Genomic DNA, 23,196 nt, shown 5'->3' on the forward strand with positions numbered 1-23,196 from the left:
ACGTATTTCAAACACTGAAAGACAATGGATGCCAACCAAGAATTCTGTACCCAGCAAAATTAAGCTTCAGATACGACAACGAAATAAAAATCTTTCACGATAAACAAAAACTAAAAGAATTTGCAGCCAGAAAACCAGCGTTGCAAAGCATCTTGAGCAAAACACTTCACGAGGAAGAAACGGAAAACAATAACCAAAGCCAACAGTGGGAAGTACCTCAGTAAAGACAGACGGAGGGGGGGAAACTAATCATGGTGAAACAAACGCAATTTAAAAAAAAAACGAGATAAATAATCAAATATGGCTGGAAGTACAAACCATATATCAATAGTAACTCTAAACATTAATGGTTTAAACACTCTAATAAAGCGACATAGGCTGGTAACATGGATCAAAAAAACAAATCCAACAATATGCTGTCTCCAGGAGACTCACCTGACTGGAAAAGACATACACAGGCTGAAGGTGAAAGGTTGGGAAAAAATATACCACGCACACGCTCCTCGCAAGCAAGCAGGGGTGGCCATCCTCATATCGAATAAAATCGACTTCAAGACTAAGTTAATCCAAAGGGATAAGGAAGGACATTATATACTGTTAAAAGGAACCATTAAACAACAAGACATAACAATTATCAATATTTATGCACCAAATAATGGCGCTGCGACATTCATAAAACAAATTCTCCTCAAGTTCAAGAATCAAATAGACCACAACACAATAATTATGGGTGACTTCAACACACCTCTCTCACCATTGGACAGATCCTCCAAGCAAAAGTTGAATAAAGAAACTATAGACCTCAATACCACAATCAATAACCTAGACTTAACTGACATATATAGAATATACCAACCATCATCGAATGGATATACTTTTTTCTCAGCAGCACATGGATCCTTCTCAAAAATAGACCATATATTATGCCATAGGGCAACCCTCAATAAATATAAAGGGGTAGAGATTATACCATGCATTTTATCTGATCATAATGGATTGAAACTGGAAATTAATGATAAAAGAAGGAAGGGAAAATCCAATATCACATGGAAAATGAACAATATGTTACTGAATGATCAAAGGGTTACAGAAGACATAAAGGAGGAAATCAAAAAATTCTTAGAGATAAATGAAAATGCAGACACATCCTATCGGAATCTATGGGACACAATGAAAGCAGTTTTAAGAGGGAAATTCATCGCCTGGAGGTCATTCCTCAAAAAAATGAAAAACCAACAAATAAATGAGCTCACACTTCATCTCAAAGCCCTAGAAAAGGAAGAGCAAAACAACAGCAAATGCAGCAGAAAGCAAGAAATAATTAAAATCAGAGCGGAAATCAATGAAATTGAAACAAAAGAAACTATCGAAAAAATTAACAAAACTAAAAGTTGGTTCTTTGAAAAAATAAACAAGATTGACAAACCTTTAGCCATGCTAACGAAGAGAAGAAGAGAGAGAACTCAAATTACTAACATAAGGGATGAAAAAGGCAATATCACAACAGACTCCACAGAAATACAGAAGACAATTAGAAACTATTTTGAAAACCTATATTCCAATAAAATAGAAGATAGTGAAGACATCAATAAATTTCTTAAGACATATGATTTGCCCAGACTGAGTCAGGAGGACACACACGATTTGAACAGACCAATATCAATGGATGAAATTGAAGAAGTAATCAAAAGACTACCAACCAAGAAAAGCCCAGGACCGGATGGGTATACAGCGGAGTTCTACAAAACCTTTAAAGAAGAATTAATACCAATACTTTTCAAGTTATTCCAGGAAATAGAAAAAGAGGGAGTCCTTCCAAATTCATTCTATGAGGCCAATATCACATTGATTCCGAAACCAGACAAAGACACATCAAAGAAAGAAAACTACAGACCAATATCTCTGATGAACCTAGATGCAAAAATCCTCAATTAAATTCTGGCGAATCGGATACAAAGACACATCAAAAAAATTGTGCACCATGATCAAGTAGGATTCATCCCTGGGATGCAGGGATGGTTCAATATATGGAAATCAATAAATGTTATTCACCATATCAATAGACTTAAAGATAAGAACCATATGATCATCTCAATAGATGCAGAAAAAGCATTCGACAAAGTACAGCATCCCTTTATGTTCAAAACATTAGAGAAACTAGGGATAACAGGAACTTACCTTGATATTGTAAAAGCTATTTACGCTAAGCCCCATGCTAGCATCATTCTGAATGGAGAAAAATTGAAGGCATTCCCCTTAAAATCAGGAACAAGACAGGGATGCCCTCTATCACCACTTCTATTCAATATAGTTCTCGAAACACTGGCCAGAGCAATTAGACAAACGAAAGAAATTAAAGGCATAAAAATTGGAAAGGAAGAACTTAAATTATCACTATTTGCAGATGACATAATTCTATACCTAGAAGACCCAAAAGGGTCTACAAAGAAACTACTAGAACTAATAAATGAATCCAGCAAAGTGGCAGGATATAAAATCAACACGCACAAATCAAAGGCATTTCTGTATATCAGCAACAAAACCTCTGAAATGGAAATAAGGAAAACCACTCCATTCACAATATCCTCAAAAAAAATAAAATACTTGGGAATCAACCTAACAAAAGAGGTGAAAGATTTATACAATGAAAACTACAGATCCCTAAAAAGAGAAGTAGAAGAAGATCTTAGAAGATGGAATGATATACCCTGTTCATGGATAGGCAGAACTAACATCATCAAAATGGCGATATTACCAAAAGTCCTCTATAGGTTTAATGCAATGCCAATCAAAATTCCAATGGCATTGCTTATAGAAATAGATAAAGCAATCATGAAATTCATATGGAAAAATAAAAGACCCAGAATAGCAAAAGCAATTCTAAGCAGGAAGTGTGAATCAGGTGGTATAGCAATACCAGATTTCAAACTATACTACAGAGCAATAGTAACAAAAACAGCATGGTACTGGTACCAAAACAGGCGGGTGGACCAATGGTACAGAATAGAGGATACAGAGACTAATCCACAAAGTTACAACTATCTTATATTCGATAAAGGGGCTAAAAGCATGCAATGGAGGAAGGATAGAATTTTCATGAAATGGTGTTGGGAAAACTGGAAATCCATATGCAACAAAATGAAACTGAATCCCCTCCTCTCACCATGCACAAAAATTAGCTCAAAATGGATCAAGGACCTTGATATCAAACCAGAGACTCTGCGTATGATAGAAGAAAAAGTTGGCTACGATCTACATATTGTGGATCAGGCTCCAAATTCCTTAACAGGACACCCATAGCACAAGAGTTAATAGCAAGTATCAACAAATGGGACTTACTTAAACTAAAAAGTTTTTTCACAGCAAGAGAAACAATAAGAGAAGTAAATCGGGAGCCTACATCATGGGAACAAATTTTTACCCCTCACACTTCAGATAGAGCCTTAATATCCAGAGTTTACAAAGAACTCAAAAAATTAGACAATAAGACAACAAATAACCCAATCAACAAATGGGCCAAGGACCTGAACAGACACTTCTCAGAGGAGGACATACAATCAATCAACAAATACATGAAAAAATGCTCACCATCTCTAGCAGTCAGAGAAATGCAAATCAAAACTACCCTAAGATACCATCTCACTCCAGTAAGATTGGCAGCCATTATGAAGTCAAATAATAACAAGTGCTGGAGAGGATGTGGGGAAAAGGGTACTCTTATACATTGCTGGTGGGACTGCAAATTGGTTTGGCCAATTTGGAAAGCAATATGGAGATTCCTGGGAAAGCTAGGAATGGAACCACCATTTGACCCAGTTATTGCCCTTCTTGGTCTAATCCCTGAAGACCTTAAAAGAGCGTACTACAGGGATACTGCCACATCGATGTTCACAGCAGCGCAATTCACAATAGCTAGACTGTGGAACCAACCCAGATGCCCTTCAATGGATGAATGGATTAAAAAAATGTGGCATTTATACACTATGGAGTATTACGCAGCACTAAAAAATGACAAAATCATGGAATTTGCAGGGAAATGGATGGCATTAGAGCAGATTATGCTCAGTGAAGCTAGCCAATCCCTAAAAAACAAATACCAAATGTCTTCTTTGATATAATGAGAGCAACTAAGAATAGAGTAGGGAGGAAGAGCAGGAAGAAAAGATTGACATTAAACAGAGGCATGAGATGGGAGGGAAAGAGAGAGAAAAGGGGAATTGCATGGAAATGGAAAGAGACCCTCATTGTTATAAAAAACTACATAAAAGAGGTTGTGAGGGGAATTGGAAGAAAAATAAGGAGAGAAATGAATTACAGTAGATGGGATAGAAAGAGAAGATGGGGGGAGGGGAATAGTAGAGGATAGGAAAGGTAGCAGAATACATCAGTCACTAGTATGGCATTATGTAAAAATGTGAATGTGTAACCTATGTGATTCTGCAATATGTATTTGGGGTAAAAATGGGAGTTCATAACTCACTTGAAACTATTGTTCGAAGTATGATATGTCAAGAGCTTTGTAATGTTGTGAACAACCAATAAAAAAAATAAAAATAAAAAAAAATAAAATAAAATTCTCTCTCTCTCTCTCTCAAAAAAAAATTAATTCTGCTTTTCCACCCCTTTCTTGTCTTTCCTTTAAAAATAAAAAAAAACTTAGCATTGCAGTTTAGGGGGAAAAATTAAAAAAATATATTAAAAAAAATAAAACTCAAGAAGATGATAGTTTATAGCAAAAATTATAACTATGATTCTTATAATTCAAGCCTTTTTAGTACTTATAACTTGCCAGAATTTTAAATCTCACTGATTCACAAATTTAATTCAATAAATCCATGCCAAAAATTATTTTAGATAAATATTTCATAGAATCTGATTATTAAATTCTTCCTCCTTTGGAGACAATGTATGCAGAAAGAAAAAGGGTTGCTTACCTAATATAAGAGAGTTGGAAAAATAAAGCCAGGATTTCAGCCCTGATGGACTGCTGACAAAGCGTACTAAGAACCCTAAATGGTAACTTTTGAATTTTTACTTTAAATTCTATTATTTGTTTTCCTCTCATACCCCAATATTTCAAACTTCTAAACTCAAGGTTTTGTTTGTTTGTTTGTTTGTTTGTTGTTTGAAAAAACTGAAAAGACATGCTGAGAATTGTGAAAATTTATCATACAAGTGAAATGGAAAAAGTAGAAATAATTATTTTCTTACTTTACCTTGGAATATTCCAGAGAGATTTTAAAAAGATTTTTACAAGATGCTAAATAATTTATAAAGATATTAAACTAATTTTTATTGAAGATTTTGAATTATGTTTTTATTGAGGAGAAATTTATCTAACAAAGGTAATAATTTTAAAGTGCACAACTTAGTGACATTTACTAGATTCAGTGTTTTGAACATTCCATCTCTCTAATTCCAAAAGGAAATATTTCATTGTCCCTAAAAGAAACCTCATACCTATTAAACAGTTACTCCAGATTCTTGCCTCTCCCCAGCAGTTGACAGTCCCAATATGCTTTATAAGACTTATTACCTTATAGATATTTCATATATATAGCAGCATATAATAGATGATATTTTTGTGTCCAACTTCCTTCACTTAAATTTTTTTAGTCTCATCTATGCTTAAACATATATCAATAGTTAATGACTAAACAACATCCTATTTTTGTGCACAAATCAAAAATTAGTTATACACATGTTCATGCATGGACATTTACATTGTTTCTATCTTTTGTCCATTAAACACACTATAGGCATGAGTTTGTTTGTACACCTGTTTTCAATTCTTTTGGACAAATACCCAGGAGTGGATATGCTGCATCATTGAGTCTTTCTTTGCTTAACAATTTGAGGTATTACAAATTTGTTTTCGACAGTGGCTGTACATTTTGTTAATCCCACCAGCAATGTGTAAGATTTTGAATTTCCCTATATCCTTGTTAACAGTTGCTGTTTTCTATTGTTTATTTAATTACCATTGTCCTAGGAAATATGAAATAGTATATCATGATTTTTATTTGTAGTTTACTATTAAATAATGATGATGAGAATTGTTTAATATATTTGCTGGTTTTATATATTTCTATGGAGAAATAGTTATTCAAGTACTTCACCATTTTAAAAAAACTAACTGCTTGCCCTTTGTTGATTATTCATAATAGTTCTTTATTATAGATATTAGATACCTCTCAGATTTAAGAATTATAAATATTTTCACCCAATCTGTAGTTTGTTGTCTCAACTTTTCAATAAGGGCTTCTTATTAGTGTATATTAATTTCACATAATACTGGGTTGAATTGTTGCATAATCATACATGCATATAGCATATTTTGATCAACTTAACTTTATAATACCTCTTCTTTGATTAACAAACTTTTAAAATTTTAATGGTGTCATTTTTTTTTCTTTTTTTTCTCCTGTTCATTGTTTCTCTGGTGTTTTTTTAAAAATCCCTTACTAGGGACTGGAGTTGTAGCTCAGCAGTAGAGCGTTTGCCTTGTACCTGTGAGGCACTGTTTGATTCCCAGCACCATATATAAATAAGCAAATAAAATAAAGGTCCATCAACAACTAAAAAATATATTTAAGAAAAAATACCTTACTAAATCCAAAGTCATAAAGGTATATCTCTATGTTTTCTTTGAAGTTTGTTATAAATATCTCATATTTAGATGATTGGTCCATTTTGTGTTAATTTTTATGAATAGTGTTAAGTAAATTTCCATGTTAATTACTTGCTATGTGAATATCCAATTATCCAACTGCCATTTGATAAAGAGACTATCCTTTTCCAGTGGATCTTGTCACCTTCATTGAAAATAAACATACATGTATGGGTTTATTTGTGGGATCTTAATTCTATCAATCTTTTTATATCTAAGCTCATGTCAATACCACATTGTTTTCATTTGTAGCAAGTTCTAAAATTGGAAAAATTGACTACTCCAACTTTATTCTGTATTCTCAAAATGAATTTAGAATCCTTACAATTCTATTTTGAGGAACAGCTTTTGAATTAATGTAAATTTTGATACAATTTGATAATAATTGTGACAGGGATTGCCTTGAATATTTAGATCAACTTGATAATTATTATTATCACAATAATGTTAAGCTTTCCAATCCACTAAAGTAGAATGTATTTTTTAAATTTAGAACTTTTAAAATTTATTTCATCAATATTTAGAAATTTTCTGTATATAAATCTTTTACCTCTTGGTTTAATTTTTCCTAGGTTTTTATTCTTTTAAAGCTATTAGAAGTTCCATTTTGCTCTGGATTTTTCTGTTAGAATTACATATTGTTGATATATATAAATGCAATTGTCCTTTCTACTTTTTTTCTCTCTTCTTTCCTTCTGGAATTTCTATTTATATCTATGTTAGTGTATTTAATAGAATTCCATAAATATATTCCAATCTTGTCATTTTTATTTATTCATTTTCTCCTTATGCTCTTCAGATTTTTTTCAACTGGCCTATCTCTAGGTTTGTTGATTCCTTTTTCTGCTTTATTACAATAGCTACTGATAGTATCTATTGAGAATTTTATTTAATTTACTGTAATTTTAACCTTGAGAATTCTATATCATTCAATTTAATAATTTCTATCTCTATTGATATTTACATCTGTTCATATATCATTCTCCTTATTTCCTTTAGTTCTTCATCTACCAGATTCCTTTAACTCTTTAAGTATATAAAACAATTGAATTAAAATTTTTGACTATGGAATTCAATGTTCATGCTTCCTGAGATAATAATTTCTGTTTATTTCTCCTATGAATGAATTATGATTTGTTTTCTTTGTATGCTTCATAATTTTTTGTTAAATCATGAATTTTTAATGTAATAATGTGACTACAAGCTAAATTTTCCTCTTTTTGTTATGTTTTCGTTATTTCTGGTAGACCATAATTTTGTTGTTGTTAAGTAAATTTTCTATTTTCTAAAATATTTTTCTAAACTCTGTATCCTATATGTCACATGTCACGTATAGTTTTGGAATTCTATGCATGTGTAGTTGCTTAATTCTACTTATTTAGTTTGTATTCAGGTAGCATTCTGAAGAAAAGAAAAAGAAAAAGAAAATGCCAGGAGGCAGAAAAAGGAGAGAGAATGAAATTAAAATAAAATAAATGAATGATTTACTCCAAGTTTCAAGACTTATTTCTTCAATATTTAGTTAAATTATGTCAACCAGAGGTGTAAGCTGAGAGCTGAGCTCATCTCAGTCCATTTTGAGCATATATGCTGGTCTGGGCATGTTTATGACTTTCAAAATTCTGTATCTACCTAAATATTTTTAATTTCTTAATATTCCCAATAAAATCTCTTTCTGGCTTTTCATATGAAATTTTAAGTTCTATCGTTTCTTTTACAACAGTAATCTTTTGCAACTGTAAGTTGTTTGTTGCCTTATTTTATTTTCAATCAATAACTCCAGTTTGCTACACTGGGATTTTAAGTTAGATGAAACCATGACAAGCAGATCCCTCAGTTCTTCAAGTATCACCAGAAAGTTTAATGCACGTAAGCAGTATTGTTGCTCTGCTCCCTCTAGAACCATGAGTCAGGGTCCCAAATTAGGAAGGCAATTTCCTTTGATCAAGACATTCCTAACTAGAAAAAGAAAATAGAAACAATTCAAAACAATATCTGGAAGACTTCCTGCCACATTAAGTCCTCCCTTTCTTAATTCAGTGTTATTTTGGTTGTTATAAACTATTAACTGTTTTTCAGAGACCTAAAAAGTTGAGTGTGACACTTTTTGCCAGAGTTTTTGATGTTTCTTTGGATGTAATAGCTCTTGGCACTTGCACTCTATATAATTCCTATTTTTGCTTGGTCACTTGGTGACTGAGAAATTGTTAATAAATGTTTTGATTAGTTGATCCCTTCTAAAGGACTGAGTTGACTTAGTTTTACTAATATAGAGCTATTTTTTGTATCTAGGTCTAAATTATCATATAAACAATAGAATTTCATTGACAAAGTTATGAATACATGTTTTTATTTGGATAACATGGTATTATTATTTAGATAATGCAAAAACCAATGTTTGCTACCATGTCAAAAGAATTGACTTTCATAGTTTATCACCACAGACACATGCTTTTAACCTTACTTAAAACTTGAACATTACAAAAGGAAAATGAAGAGCTAAGAGCTAGTCCCCACAGTGTTCACCAGTAGAAACATATGGGTTGGATTTACAATTTTTATCCTGGATAAGCCACTTTGTTCTTTGAGTCAAAGGAAAAATAAAGGTGTCATAAGAAAAAGTTTTAAAATGAAGGAAATTTTTATTCAATTTTATGTTCATCTTGTCATCAGCAGATAACTGCCCAGATTGCATCAAAATGAGCAAATGAAGGATCCACATACTGCATGAGGTGGCATCTGCAGTCATCATGTTTTTGATGAGGACCTTTATTTTTTCCATTTCCAAAAACAGCCACTTATAATAACCTTAAAATAGACCTATGAATAAGATCAGGAGGACCATGGGCACTTTTTTTTTTTTTGAGAAGAATCATTTTCTTGGGAAAATATATAAAAATGTTCCATAAGCAGGTATTCTGGGGAGCTCAGAATTTCAAGTTTAGCATAAGGACCACAAACTGTATCTGGTTTTCTGAGATAGCTACAGAACCCACTTGGTGGGCTTACTTAATTTTTTCAAAACTTTTCACATCAGGTGCATGATAGAAATTAAATGTTATGAACTAATCTTTTGCCACCAGCATATGCCTGAAGGAATCTGACAACAGCAAGGATTGTGGGCATAATAAATAAACCAAAGATAAAGACATTGAAAAAGCAGAGCCGATTGTGCCATAAGTTAAAATACAGAATCATGTGTTTCCTAAAATTATTTACAATATAAAATTGAAAGATTTTTTTAATTAAGTACTTTGGAATATGCATGGGATTTTATTATTAAAAAATAAATTGAAAAACTCAAAAGTAATTTTGTTCTTGTTTCTAGTTTCTTAATTTCTACACATTTTACATTTCATTATTTCAAGTTTCTTGACAGCATTTTCAATAACTTAGCACTTACTAAGGCAATGGTTTTCAGTAGCATTCAACACCAGTGTAGACCATGCCCCTGATTCTTGAGTTTTTTTCTTCTTTGGTGCTTTTGATAGAATATATGGAACATAATGCCTCAATTTCTAGCTGTATTATTCCTTGTTTTTAAGGCAAAATTGTTAACTTGCTATCCCTCTATACACTTTCTCTGTAATGATATATTTTTAGGTTTTTGTTGTTTCTTGTGGACCATAATTTTGTTTTTGTTGTTATATTTCCAGTATATTGGCTTAGAATTGATGCTAAAACTAGACATTGATAGACCTATGTGTTTATATGTAGAAAAAAAGTTTTAATGTTGTAGTAAATCTTTTATACAGTTTGAAACTACATAATATCAGTTGCATTTCCTGAATTTGTGTGTCCTATCTTATAAAAATTCCTTAAAAGCCCCTAATCAGGCTTTCCAGTTATCAAAAAGTACCCCTAGACTATGCCTTGAAAAATCATGATGCACATCATCGTTATCAAGGCTGTTTTTATTTTCTAATGGTGCAGATTTATCTATCTTGAGTCTACTTGTAAACAGTTAACACATATACAAGTAAATTTGTTAGAATGTAGAAGAAAATGACCACATCTATCAGTGCTACTTATGATCTACTGAGGAAAGTGTTAAGGCAGGTGGTACGTATTCCTACTCAACAAACTGACATTTAGGATATGATCAGTTCATTGCCTTGTACTAACGATATATAAAGTCTTAGCTTTTTGAATTGCTTTAATAAATGTTAATTTGAGGAAATTTATTTAGAAAAAAAAATCCCAAATGATAAAATAATTACATGTTCATTTTGGAATGTTTGAACATTTTTTGAATATAATTACTATGGAAGTCTCTATACATTTTTGTATTCCTAAAGCATAACATGAATTTTATAAAATATAGGGATTTAATGTTATAAATATAGTAAGTATTGCTGTTTTACACATATAATTTTGTGTGTGTATGTGTGTGGGTGGGTGGGTGGGTGTGTGTGTGTGCTGGGAATTGAACCCAGGGCCTTGTGCATGCAAGGCAAGAACTCTACCAACTGAGCTATATCCCAGTAGTCCACATATAATATGAATGTAATATATGGTTATATCCTAAACAGTTATACATGTTCTATATTTATTGACATATATAATATATAATTCCTGTAAAATAATGTCTAATGACATTAAAATTTCTGTGAAATTTTAGATTAAATCTAGTAGAGTTATTTTATCTACAAATTAATATGAATATTTAATTACTATGTTGAAATTTTACAGTTAAATTTTATCTACACATTGATGGATAAATTTGATATATTAAGATGAAATTCATTATTGAATCAGAAAAAAATTCAAAACACATGACTCTTCAAACTGAAATTGATCAGGGAAGGAAGAAAGATTAGAAGAAGGGTAGGACTTCTAATTGCTCCACGGCTCAAGATCCAAACAGCAGGGACATTGTTTCCTAATGAAGTGGATGACAGAGGGAATACCCTGAAAAACATTATCAGAATCATAAAGACACAGAAACACAGGTGCTTTGAACATGGAGCAGGGAGGAATGCTCCTGTAATCCAGCCAATGATGCCAGCACAGGTTCATCACAGAGGATGGGGATGACTCCAGTAGAAAGACAGAGCTACAAAGAAAATTTGGCAAGGAGAACCCATAGAACAGAAGGATGGTCTGAACTTGAGTGACCCAGAGAGCAGGGGCAGTTTGTATGTAAGACGTGCTAAGTGCTTCTTAGCTGGAGAGCAGAGAGTAAAGAGATGACACAGCACACCATCTTAAAGGAGCGGTGGGGTCTTAAAGCCATCAATTAGCGAATTTCTGCTGCTGGAGCCCGGGAATTCATAAAAAAATAATAGCAACTGTCTGTGTTTGTGCCTTCCATGGGATCTGGAGTCAGCTTAGTGAGGCACAAGTGATGTGGGCATATTAGGGATTATACCAAAGGGGATACAGGCTGCAGATCCAGAGTGAATGCAACTTGCTTTCCCTTTGGGTTTGTGGATTGTGAGATTGACTAGAGAGAACCCAGAGAGTAGGTACATTGACACTTGGTGTCTGATCTTGAGAAGAACATACTTGTGAGCAATAGGGTATATGAGATCAGGAGAGAGTTAGTTACTTTGACCCCAAAATCTAGTTCTCAGACCCATTCCACCATCCTCTGCCTCCACCCAGATCCATATGAGCAGCAGAGATCGACATCCTTCTAGCAATAGGGTGGGTATGACTATTCTTTCTAGTAGATATCTCATGTTAAAGTTTGAAAGGTTGGTCAGAGCTAAATGCTGGCTACCTGAAATTTACATTTAGAACTCTGCTGCAATTCCACCATGGGAGAGCATCAACCGAGTTTGCATAGACAAAAATTCTAATTGTCACTACTTCCCTTTCTGTTCTAACTTATACTGGTAAAAGAAAAGCTGAGAGCTATTACAACCAACTTTGGTTACAGGCCATTTCAGCTGACAGTTTAGTGAGCAATTCAAAGAAGACAGGGTTAATAACTCCTAGTCCATGTTCTGCCAAAGGGGTACACAAAGAAAAAATAGAAGGAAAGAGAAAATGGCCTAGGCAATGAACATCCATTTTTCAACAATGATTTAACACATATATTAAGGTCCAAAAAAACATCAAACCAAATATTAGGCCCCAAGTAGGAATGAGTAGAGGAGAAAATCAAGTTCCACTCTTGGACATGTACTACTACAGAAAAATCACAGAAAGATTCCAAAAACTCACAGTGTTATAGCTCTACAAGGATGAATTAAATCAGCAGTTCTGAAGCAGCACACTGAGAGGTATTGGAATCTGAAACTAACACTTAGATTAAATTTAGTCCACATGTTGAAGGTAACAGATACTAACAGCATAGGATTTATTACAAAATAGATAACTACAAATCAAAGGACATCTTCATAAAAGAGGAAGAAAAATATTTTCCAACATGACTTACGCAAGATGTCTGAAAACATGAGGTAACACAATTCATTTCATATATATATAGCACCAATATAAATGAATAAATAAATAAACAGAAGCAAGGCCAATAGAGTAGAAGAAGGGAAACAGGAAAGGGATATGGAGAGGAAGATTGAAATGGAGTGAACTATGTTACATGCATTTAAGAATATGCCAAAATGAATCACCCTATTATAATACACTAGTAAATACAATAATTAAAATTGATTTTATTTTTATTTTTAATTTATGATTTAATAAGACATGATTCACATTTGACTGAATTTGAAAGCTGCTTTCACATTTCTAAGAAAATAGGTTATTAAAAAAGAAAATAAGTTCATACATTAAAAGACTGTCAGTGTATTTCATTCTTAATACTTTAGACAGTTTTCCTTCTGCTTTTTATGCTTCACTCCCATTTTTTCAATTACTACATATATTAATAATATAAGGTACATTGTGAGGTTTGAAAAATCAAATCATCACACTGTGTTACAGTGGTTAAAGATGATGTAATGTCTGTGTAACTGACACTTTCTGGTTCAAGGGCATTTTGTTTGGTGGCTTCTGAACTGAGCCTAGAATTTGTCACAAAATTTTTCACGTTTTTCAAATGTTTCTGATTTTGATGAAAATTGAATTACAGTGATACCTTGCAAAAGACCAGTATAAGTAATATTAAATATGTGAGCAAGTGGAAATATGTAAGTTTTTTAAGTATGCTAAGCTTTTAGATTTTCTTAATACTACTTATGACAGGATTTATCTACTAAAAGAGTATTCTTCATTCTGTTGTTAAATGTTAATACTATTGTAATCATAGCTTGTTAAAAACATGAATGAAATCATGTATTCTATTGACATATATTTGAACCATGAGAAAACACTAATTCTCAACACAAAATCAAAAAACCCTATAAAATTAGAACAAAATTAGTTCACCATTTTTCCAATAATATTACTAAATAAATTGAATAAACCAATGTAACAAAAAATTTATATTTTTCATATATTTATTGGTCATTTATATGGCTTTTATTGAGAAATGTCTACTTAAGTCTACTGTCAATTATTTAATTTATTTTTACATTTATTTTGCTATTGAAATTTTGAAGTTCCAAACATACATGTTTAATCATCCTCTTATTGAATGTAAACCATCTCAGATATCACTTACCCCAATAAGAATGGGTATTATCAAGAAAAAATAGTGTGCCAGCCAGAGAGAAACACTGCACATGCATAGAAAGGAACACCATGTTGCTTTTGTCTCTATTCACCGATGGGTGGTCCCATGAATACTGCCTCCATCTTGGGACATTGCAGTCACCACCGTAACCCTCCTCATGCACTAATCTCCACCATGGGAAAATAGACAGGACCAGGAGGCAGCTGCCTGTTGCAGCACTGCATGCTATAGTGCAGCATCATCAAACAGGCTTCCCTATGTCATTGCACAGCCTATCCTTTCAGACCCATGTCTGAAAGAGGTTGCCTCCACCTTGGGACACCACCAACAACAACTTGAGTTACCCCCTCTGCTGCCTCTGCCATATTTATTTGGGGCAGTTTCCATCTTGGGGCACCAACTGGGACCTGAAAGCCCAACATCAAGGTACCCATAGGCTTCATGGTACTGTCACCTCCAACTAGTGATGTGACTGCTTCTGCCTAGGGACAATAGCCAGAATCTGGAAGACCATCACCAAGGTCCCTGTGGGCCCAGTTGCACCAGAAGCATCCCTGCTAGGTCTGCTAACAGACACCATCCTGTTGCAGAGGCAACTGGGAGCCTTGCATAGGGTCATCTCTATTTTTTCTCCTGTGAACAGCTAACTTCTTTTGATTTCCCTTTAACTCCTCCTATAATCGAATGCCTCTATATTCTCACATCCTACCTCATAAATATCACAACCTATCCCCTCCTCCATCCCTGTTCTCTCTCTGTCCACCATTAGAACTCTAACCCCTTATGCAAACCTACTGGCTATATGGTAGAAGATAATGGGACTCATCATTTATATTTATAGTAACAAAACTTTATAGGTCTAAATGGAAGCTAATTGATTTACAGCTTCATATATAAGTTGCATTGTGTGCTCTAATATTGATCTCCCCATGAAAGATGAGGTATTGGCAACCTGTGGGGACACTGAAAGATTATAGAGTAGAAACTTCAATACCTCATATCCTCACTGCAAGAGAGGAAGACACATAGACAGCATGAAAAAACAAGGGAGAAAAATGTCCCAAACAAACCAAGATACTACAACAATAGAATCCATTGACAGTGCAGTAGATAAAATATCAGAGAAGGAGTCCAGAATATACATAATTAAAATGATCTGTGAATGAAAATATGACATAAGAGAGCAAGTATTAGCAAAAATTGATCACTCCAACAAAGAAATAAGAGAACAAATACAGGAAACCATTGACCACACCAACAAAGATATGAGAGAGCAAATACAGGTAGCAAAAGATCACTTTAAAAAAAAAAGATAGAGATCCTGATAAAAACAAACAAACAAAAAATACCCCCAGAAATCCTTGAAATGAAGGAAACAATAAATGAACTAAAACACTCAGTAGAAAGCATAACCAAAAGACTAGATCACTTGGAAGACAGGACCTCAGACAATAAAGACAATATATATCGTCTTGAAAATAAAGTTGACCACACCATGAAGATGGTAAAAAACCATGGACAGAACATCTAAGAATTATAGGATAACATCAAAAGTCCAAATCTGAGATTTATCAGGATAGAGGAAGGCACAGAGATTCAAACCAAAAGAATACGCATTTTTTTCAATGAAATAATATCAGAAAATTTCCCAAACTTGAAGAATGAATTAGAAAATCAAATACAAGAGACTTACAGGAAACCAAATGTACAAAATTACAACAGATCTATACCAAGGCATATTTTAACTAACATATGTAGCATAAAGTTTAGAATCTAGTTTAGAATCTTAAAGGATGCTAGACAGAGGAATCAGACCAATTTAGATCTCAGCAGATTTTCAACCCAGACCTGCAAAGCCAGGCAATCTTGCAAAAACATATAACAAGCTCTAAAGGAAAATGGATGTCAACCAAGAACCTTATATTCAGCAAAATTAAGCTTCAGATTTGATCATCAATGAAAATCTTCCATAATAAACAAAAGTTAAAAGAATCCACAACTAGAAATCCTGCACTGCAGAACATTCTTGGCAAAATATTCTATGAGGAGAAAATGAAAAAAACAATGAAAATCTGAAAAGGGAAGGACTACACTAAAGGAAAGTCCAATAAAAAGAGAAAACTAGTCAAGTTAAAAACCAAAAATAAACCAAAATGACTGGGAATACAAAACATATCTCAATAAAAACCCTGAATGTGAATGGCCTAAACTCATCAATTAGAAGATATAGACTGGCAGATTGTATTAAAAACAAAACAAAACAACAACAACAAAAAAATATGCTGCTTTCAAGAAACTCATCTTACAGGAAAGATATCCATAGACTGAAGGTGAAAGAATGGGAAAAAACGTCTCAAGGACAGCATAAATAAGCATTTTAATTTATCTTATCAGCTAACATGGACTTCAAACCAAAGTTAGTAAAAAATGGATAAAGAAGGACATCTCATACTACTTAAGGGAAATATACATCAACAAGATATAACAATCATAAATATCTATGCCCTAAAAATTGGGGCATATATGTATATCAAACAAACCCTTCTCAACTTCAAGAATCAAAATAGACTACAACACAATAATATGGAGTGACTTAATACACCTCTCTTATCACTGGATAGATCTTCCAAACAAAGCTAAACAAAGAAACTATAGAATTCAATAATATATCAATAGTTTAGACTTAACAAACATATATAGAATATTCCATCAACAAGAGAATACACATTTTTCTTAGCAGCACACGGATCCTTCTCCAAAATAGACTTCATGTTATGCCACAAAGCAAATCTTAGCAAATACAAATATATATATATATTACCCTGCATTCTATCTGACCATAATGAAATTAAATTAGAGATCAATGTTAAAATTTAAAAAAATGAGAAGCTACTCCAACACTTGGAGACTAAATAATACACTATTGAATGACACATAAATAAAAGAAGACAACAAGGAGGATAAAATGTTCTGAAAGATAGATGAGAACTCTCATACAACATATCAAAATCTCTGGGACATTACGGAGACAGTGCTAAGAGGAAAGTGAATTGCATTAAGCTCATTGATTTAAAGAAGAAAAAGTCAACAAATAAAGGACTTCACATTATATCTCAAACTCTTAGGAAAAAAAAAAAAAAGAACAAACCAACACCCAAAGTAGTAGAATACAGGAAATAATGAAAATAAAGGATGAAATCAACAAAACTAAAATAAAAGAAACAATTCAAAAATTTGACTAAACACAAAGCTGGTTCTTTGAAAAAATAAATCAAATTGACAAACCCTTAGACACCCTAAAGAAAAGAAGTAAAAAGAAAATCAAATTACTAAAATTCTTGATGAAAAAAAATATCATGACAGACACTATTGAAATACAAAAAAACAATTAGAAACAGTTTTGATAATTTATATTCCAGTAAAATAGAAAACCTCAAAGATAACGACAAATTTCTAGTTGCATATGATCTACCCAAACTGAAGCAAGAGAATTTAAACAGTTAGATTTCAAGAAAGGAATTAGAAGATGTCATCAAAAGCCTCCCAACCAAGCAAACTCAGGACCAGCCATATTTTCAGCTAAAAATTACAAGGCCTTTAGAGAAGAATTAATACCCATACTCCTCAAATCATTCCATAAAACAGAAAAAAGGAAACCCTTCCAAACTCATTTTATGAAGCTAATATCATCTTGATACCAAAACCAGGCAGAGACACATTAAGGAAAGAAAATTCGAGATCATTATGCCTGAGGAACACAGATGCAAAAACTCTCAATAAAATTCTGGTATATTGCATACAAAAATATATTTTAAAAAATAGTGCACCATGATCAAGTGAAGGTTCAATTGGGGATGCAAGTTTGGTTCAACATACGAAAATCAGTAAATGTAATTCATCACATCCATCGTTAGACTTAAATATAAGAACCAGGCCCGCCCTGTGTGGCGCTGAAAAGTGACGGAAGGAAGCTGAGGAAATTCCCAAAGATCTCGGAGTGTTGATCAAGAACCGCACTTGTCCTGAGTCTCCAGGACTCCTCACACCTTCTCCAGTGATACAAATACCTCTCTGCTTTAAAAACCATCTGGCTTGAGAAGCAAAGTTTTAACTTGTGATGACATCCTACATTTCCTAGTGTTGGAAAAGCAATGAGCATTTTAGGCATACACTAGTGATTAATGAATGTGAAGGAACTGATTGACAAATAGTTAGTCTGCCTAAACAACACACAAAGCAGATAGACATTTTTTTTTAAAGATGGACATTAAAAAAATAAATAAATAGGAAGATCCAACATGGCGGCCGGCGAAGAAGCAGCGATTCCAACGTCTCCACTTTAACGGGATAAGAAAGACCCATCGGAACAGCGGCAGCCTACCTACGGAGGAACTTCTAGAATAATTCCCTTAAGAGGAGAGCTGCCGTGAACTGGTAGGTTTATTGGAAGTGACAGTTTGTCCCAGAGAAGTGGATCTTGGACGGCCACGCGAGCACAGAGGTCTAGTCCCGCAGCCATCAGCCCCTCCGGCAAGCGGCTCCCCCGGGAGGCTTAGCTCTCGCTCTGGGAGCAGCCGCCTCACCCACCCGGTTCCTAACCACGCAGCCACAGCTACCCAGCTCTACAGGTAGCCCCGCGGCAGGTGCAGAAGTCAAGTCCTGCAACCAGCAGCCGCGTTTGTAAGCAGCGGACACCCAGAGCGACTTGGCCCGCCCCGCCCGAACATAAAGAGACCAAACTTAAGAGTCTTTGGGATACAGGAAGGCATAGAGTTCCAAACCAAAGGAATAAACAACCTATTCAATGAAATAATACGAGAAAACTTCCCAGACTTGAAGAATGAGACAGAATCCCAAATCCTAGAAGCCTACAGGATGCCAAATGTGCAAAATCATAAGAGATCCACACCTAGACACATTATAATGAAGATGCCCAACATACAGAAGAAGGAGAGAATTTTAAAAACTACAAGAGAAAGGAAGCAGATTACATTTAGGGGTAAACCAATCAGGATAACAGCTGATCTCTCAACACAGACTCTGAAAGCTAGAAGATCCTGGAATAACATATTTCAAACACTGAAAGAAAATGGGTTCCAACCAAGAATCGTGTATCCGGCGAAATTAAGCTTCAGGATTGAAGATGAAATTAAAACCTTCCACAATAAACAAAAGTTAAAAGAATTCGAAGCTAGAAAACCATCTCTTCAAAAAATCCTTGGCAAAACATTACAGGAAGAGGAAATGGACAATAACATTGAAAACCAACAATGGGTGGTAGGACAGTAAAGGGGGGAAAGTAGTCAAAAAGGATAACAAATCAGGTTTAGTAACATCAATAAACAAATATGGCTAGAAGAACAAACCATATCTCAATAATAACCCTAAATGTTAATGGCTTAAACTCACCAATTAAGAGACACAGGCTAGTAGAATGGATCACAAAACAAGACCTAACAATATGCTGCTTACAGGAGACGCATCTGATAGGAAAATATATTCATAGACTGAAGGTGAAAGGTTGGGAAAAATCATACCACTCATATGGACTGCGGAAACAAGCAGGAGTATCCATACTCATATCTAATAAAATAGATTTCAAGCCAAAGTTAATCAAAAGGGATAAAGAAGGACACTTCATACTGCTCAAGGGAACCATACACCAACAAGACATAACAATCATAAATATATATGCCCCAAATAATGGTGCAGCTGTGTTCATCAAGCAAACTCTTCTCAAGTTCAAGAGTCTAATAGATCACCATACAATAATCATGGGAGACTTCAACACACCTCTCTCACCACTGGACAGATCTTCCAAACAAAAGTTAAATAAGGAAACTATAGATCTCAATAACACAATTAACAACCTAGACTTAATTGACATATATAGACTATACCACCCAACATCAAGTAGTTACACCTTTTTCTCAGCAGCACATGGAACCTTCTCAAAAATAGACCATATATTATGTCACAGGGCAACTCTTAGACAATATAAAGGGGTAGAGATAATACCATGCATCTTATCTGATCATAATGGAGTAAAACTGAAAATCAATGATAAAAGAAGGAAGGAAAAATCAAGCATCACTTGGAGAATGAACAATAGGTTGCTGAATGATCAATGGGTTTTAGAAGACATCAAGGAGGAAATTAAAAACTTCCTAGAGTTAAATGAAAACACAGACACAACATATCGGAATCTATGGGACACATTGAAAGCAGTTCTAAGAGGAAAATTCATTGCTTGGAGTTCATTCCTCAAAAAAAGAAAAAACCAACAAATAAATGATCTCATACTTCATCTCAAAATCCTAGAAAAAGAAGAGCAAAACAACAGCAAAAGAAATAGAAGGCAAGAAATAATTAAAATCAGAGCTGAAATTAATGAAATTGAAACAAAAGAAACAATTGAAAAAATTGACAAAACTAAAAGTTGGTTCTTTGAAAAAATAAATAAAATTGACAGACCCTTAGCCATGCTAACAAAGAGAAGAAGAGAGAGAACTCAAATTACTAACATACGCGATGAAAAAGGCAATATCACAACAGACACTTCAGAAATACAGAAGATAATCAGAAATTATTTTGAATCCTTATACTCCAATAAAATATGAGATAGTGAAGGCATAGATAAATTCCTTAAGTCTTATGATCTGCCCAGATTGAGTCAGGAGGATATAGACAACCTAAACAGACCAATAACAATAGAGGAAATGGAAGAAACCATCAAAAGATTACCAACTAAGAAAATCCCAGGACCGGATGGGTATACAGCAGAGTTTTACAAAACCTTTAAAGAGGAACTAACACCAATACTTTTCAAGCTATTTCAGGAAATAGAAAAAGAGGGAGAACTTCCAAATTCATTCTACGAGGCCAACATCACCCTGATTCCGAAACCAGACAAAGACACTTCAAAGAAAGAAAACTACAGACCAATATCTCTAATGAACCTGGACGCAAAAATCCTCAATAAAATTCTGGCGAATCGGATTCAAATACATATCAAAAAAATTATACACCGTGATCAAGTAGGATTCATCCCTGGGATGCAAGGCTGGTTCAATATACGGAAATCAATAAATGTTATTCACCACATCAATAGACTTAAAAATAAGAACCATATGATCATCTCGATAGATGCAGAAAAAGCATTCGACAAAGTTCAGCATCCCTTTATGTTCAAAACTCTAGAAAAATTAGGGATAACAGGATCATACCTCAACATTGTAAAAGCAATCTATGATAAGCCACAGGCCAGCATCATTCTGAATGGAGAAAAATTGAAGGCATTCCCTCTAAGATCTGGTACAAGACAGGGATGCCCTCTCTCACCACTTCTATTCAACATAGTCCTCGAAACACTGGCCAGAGCAATTAGACAAATGAAAGAAATTAAAGGCATAAAAATAGGAAAAGAAGAACTTAAATTATCACTATTTGCAGATGATATGATCCTATACTTAGCAGACCCAAAAGGGTCTACAAAGAAGCTATTAGAGGTAATAAATGAATTCAGCAAAGTGGCAGGATATAAGATCAACACGCATAAATCAAAGGCATTCCTGTATATCAGCGACAAATCCTCTGAAATGGAAATGAGGACAACTACTCCATTCACAATATCCCCCCAAAAAATAAAATACTTGGGAATCAAACTAACAAAAGAAGTGAAAGATTTATATAATGAAAATTACAGAACCCTAAAGAAAGATATAGAAGAAGACCTTAGAAGATGAAAAAATATTCCCTGCTCATGGATAGGCAGAACTAACATCATCAAAATGGCGATATTACCAAAAGTTCTCTATAAGTTCAATGTAATACCAATCAAAATCCCAACAGCATTTCTTGTAGAAATAGATAAAAGAATTATGAAATTCATATGGAATAATAAAAGACCCAGAATAGCAAAAACAATGCTAAGCAGGAAGTGTGAATCAGGCGGTATAGCGATACCAGACTTCAAACTATACTACAGAGCAATAGTAACAAAAACAGCATGGTACTGGTACCAAAACAGGTGGGTGGACCAATGGTACAGAATAGAGGACACAGTAACCAATCCACAAAACTACAACTATCTTATATTTGATAAAGGGGCTAAAAGCATGCAATGGAGGAAAGATAGCATCTTCAACAAATGGTGCTGGGAAAACTGGAAATCCATTTGCATCAAAATGAATCTGAATCCCTATCTCTCGCCATGCACAAAAGTTAACTCAAAATGGATCAAGGAGCTTGATATTAAATCTGAGACATGGCATCTGATAGAAGAAAAAGTTGGTTACGATCTACATACTGTGGGATCGGGCCCCAAATTCCTCAATAGGACACCCATAGCGCAAGAGTTAACAACTAGAATCAACAAATGGGACTTACTCAAACTAAAAAGTTTTTTCTCAGCAAAAGAAACAATAAGAGAGATAAACAGGGAGCCTACATCCTGGGAACAAATCTTTAATCCACACACTTCAGATAGAGCCCTAATAACCAGAATATACAAAGAACTCAAAAAATTAGGCAATAACAAATAACACAATCAATAAATGGGCCAAGGACCTGAACAGACACTTCTCAGAGGAGGACATACAATCAATCAATAAGTACATGAAGAAATGCTCACCATCGCTAGCAGTCAGAGAAATGCAAATCAAAACTACCCTAAGATACCATCTCACTCCAGTAAGATTGGCAGCCATTAGGAAGTCAAACAACAATAAGTGCTGGAGAGGTTGCGGGGAAAAGGGCACTCTTGTTCATTGCTGGTGGGATTGCAAATTGGTGCAGCCAATTTGGAAAGCAGTATGGAGATTTCTTGGAAAGCTGGGAATGAAACCACCATTTGACCCAGCTATTCCCCTTCTTGGTCTATTCCCTAAAGACTTAAAAAGAGCATGCTACAGGGACACTGCTACATCGATGTTCATAGCAGCAC

This window comes from Ictidomys tridecemlineatus, chromosome 9 (genome assembly GCF_052094955.1).
Source record: "Ictidomys tridecemlineatus isolate mIctTri1 chromosome 9, mIctTri1.hap1, whole genome shotgun sequence".
NCBI classification, from domain to species: Eukaryota; Metazoa; Chordata; class Mammalia; order Rodentia; family Sciuridae; genus Ictidomys; species Ictidomys tridecemlineatus.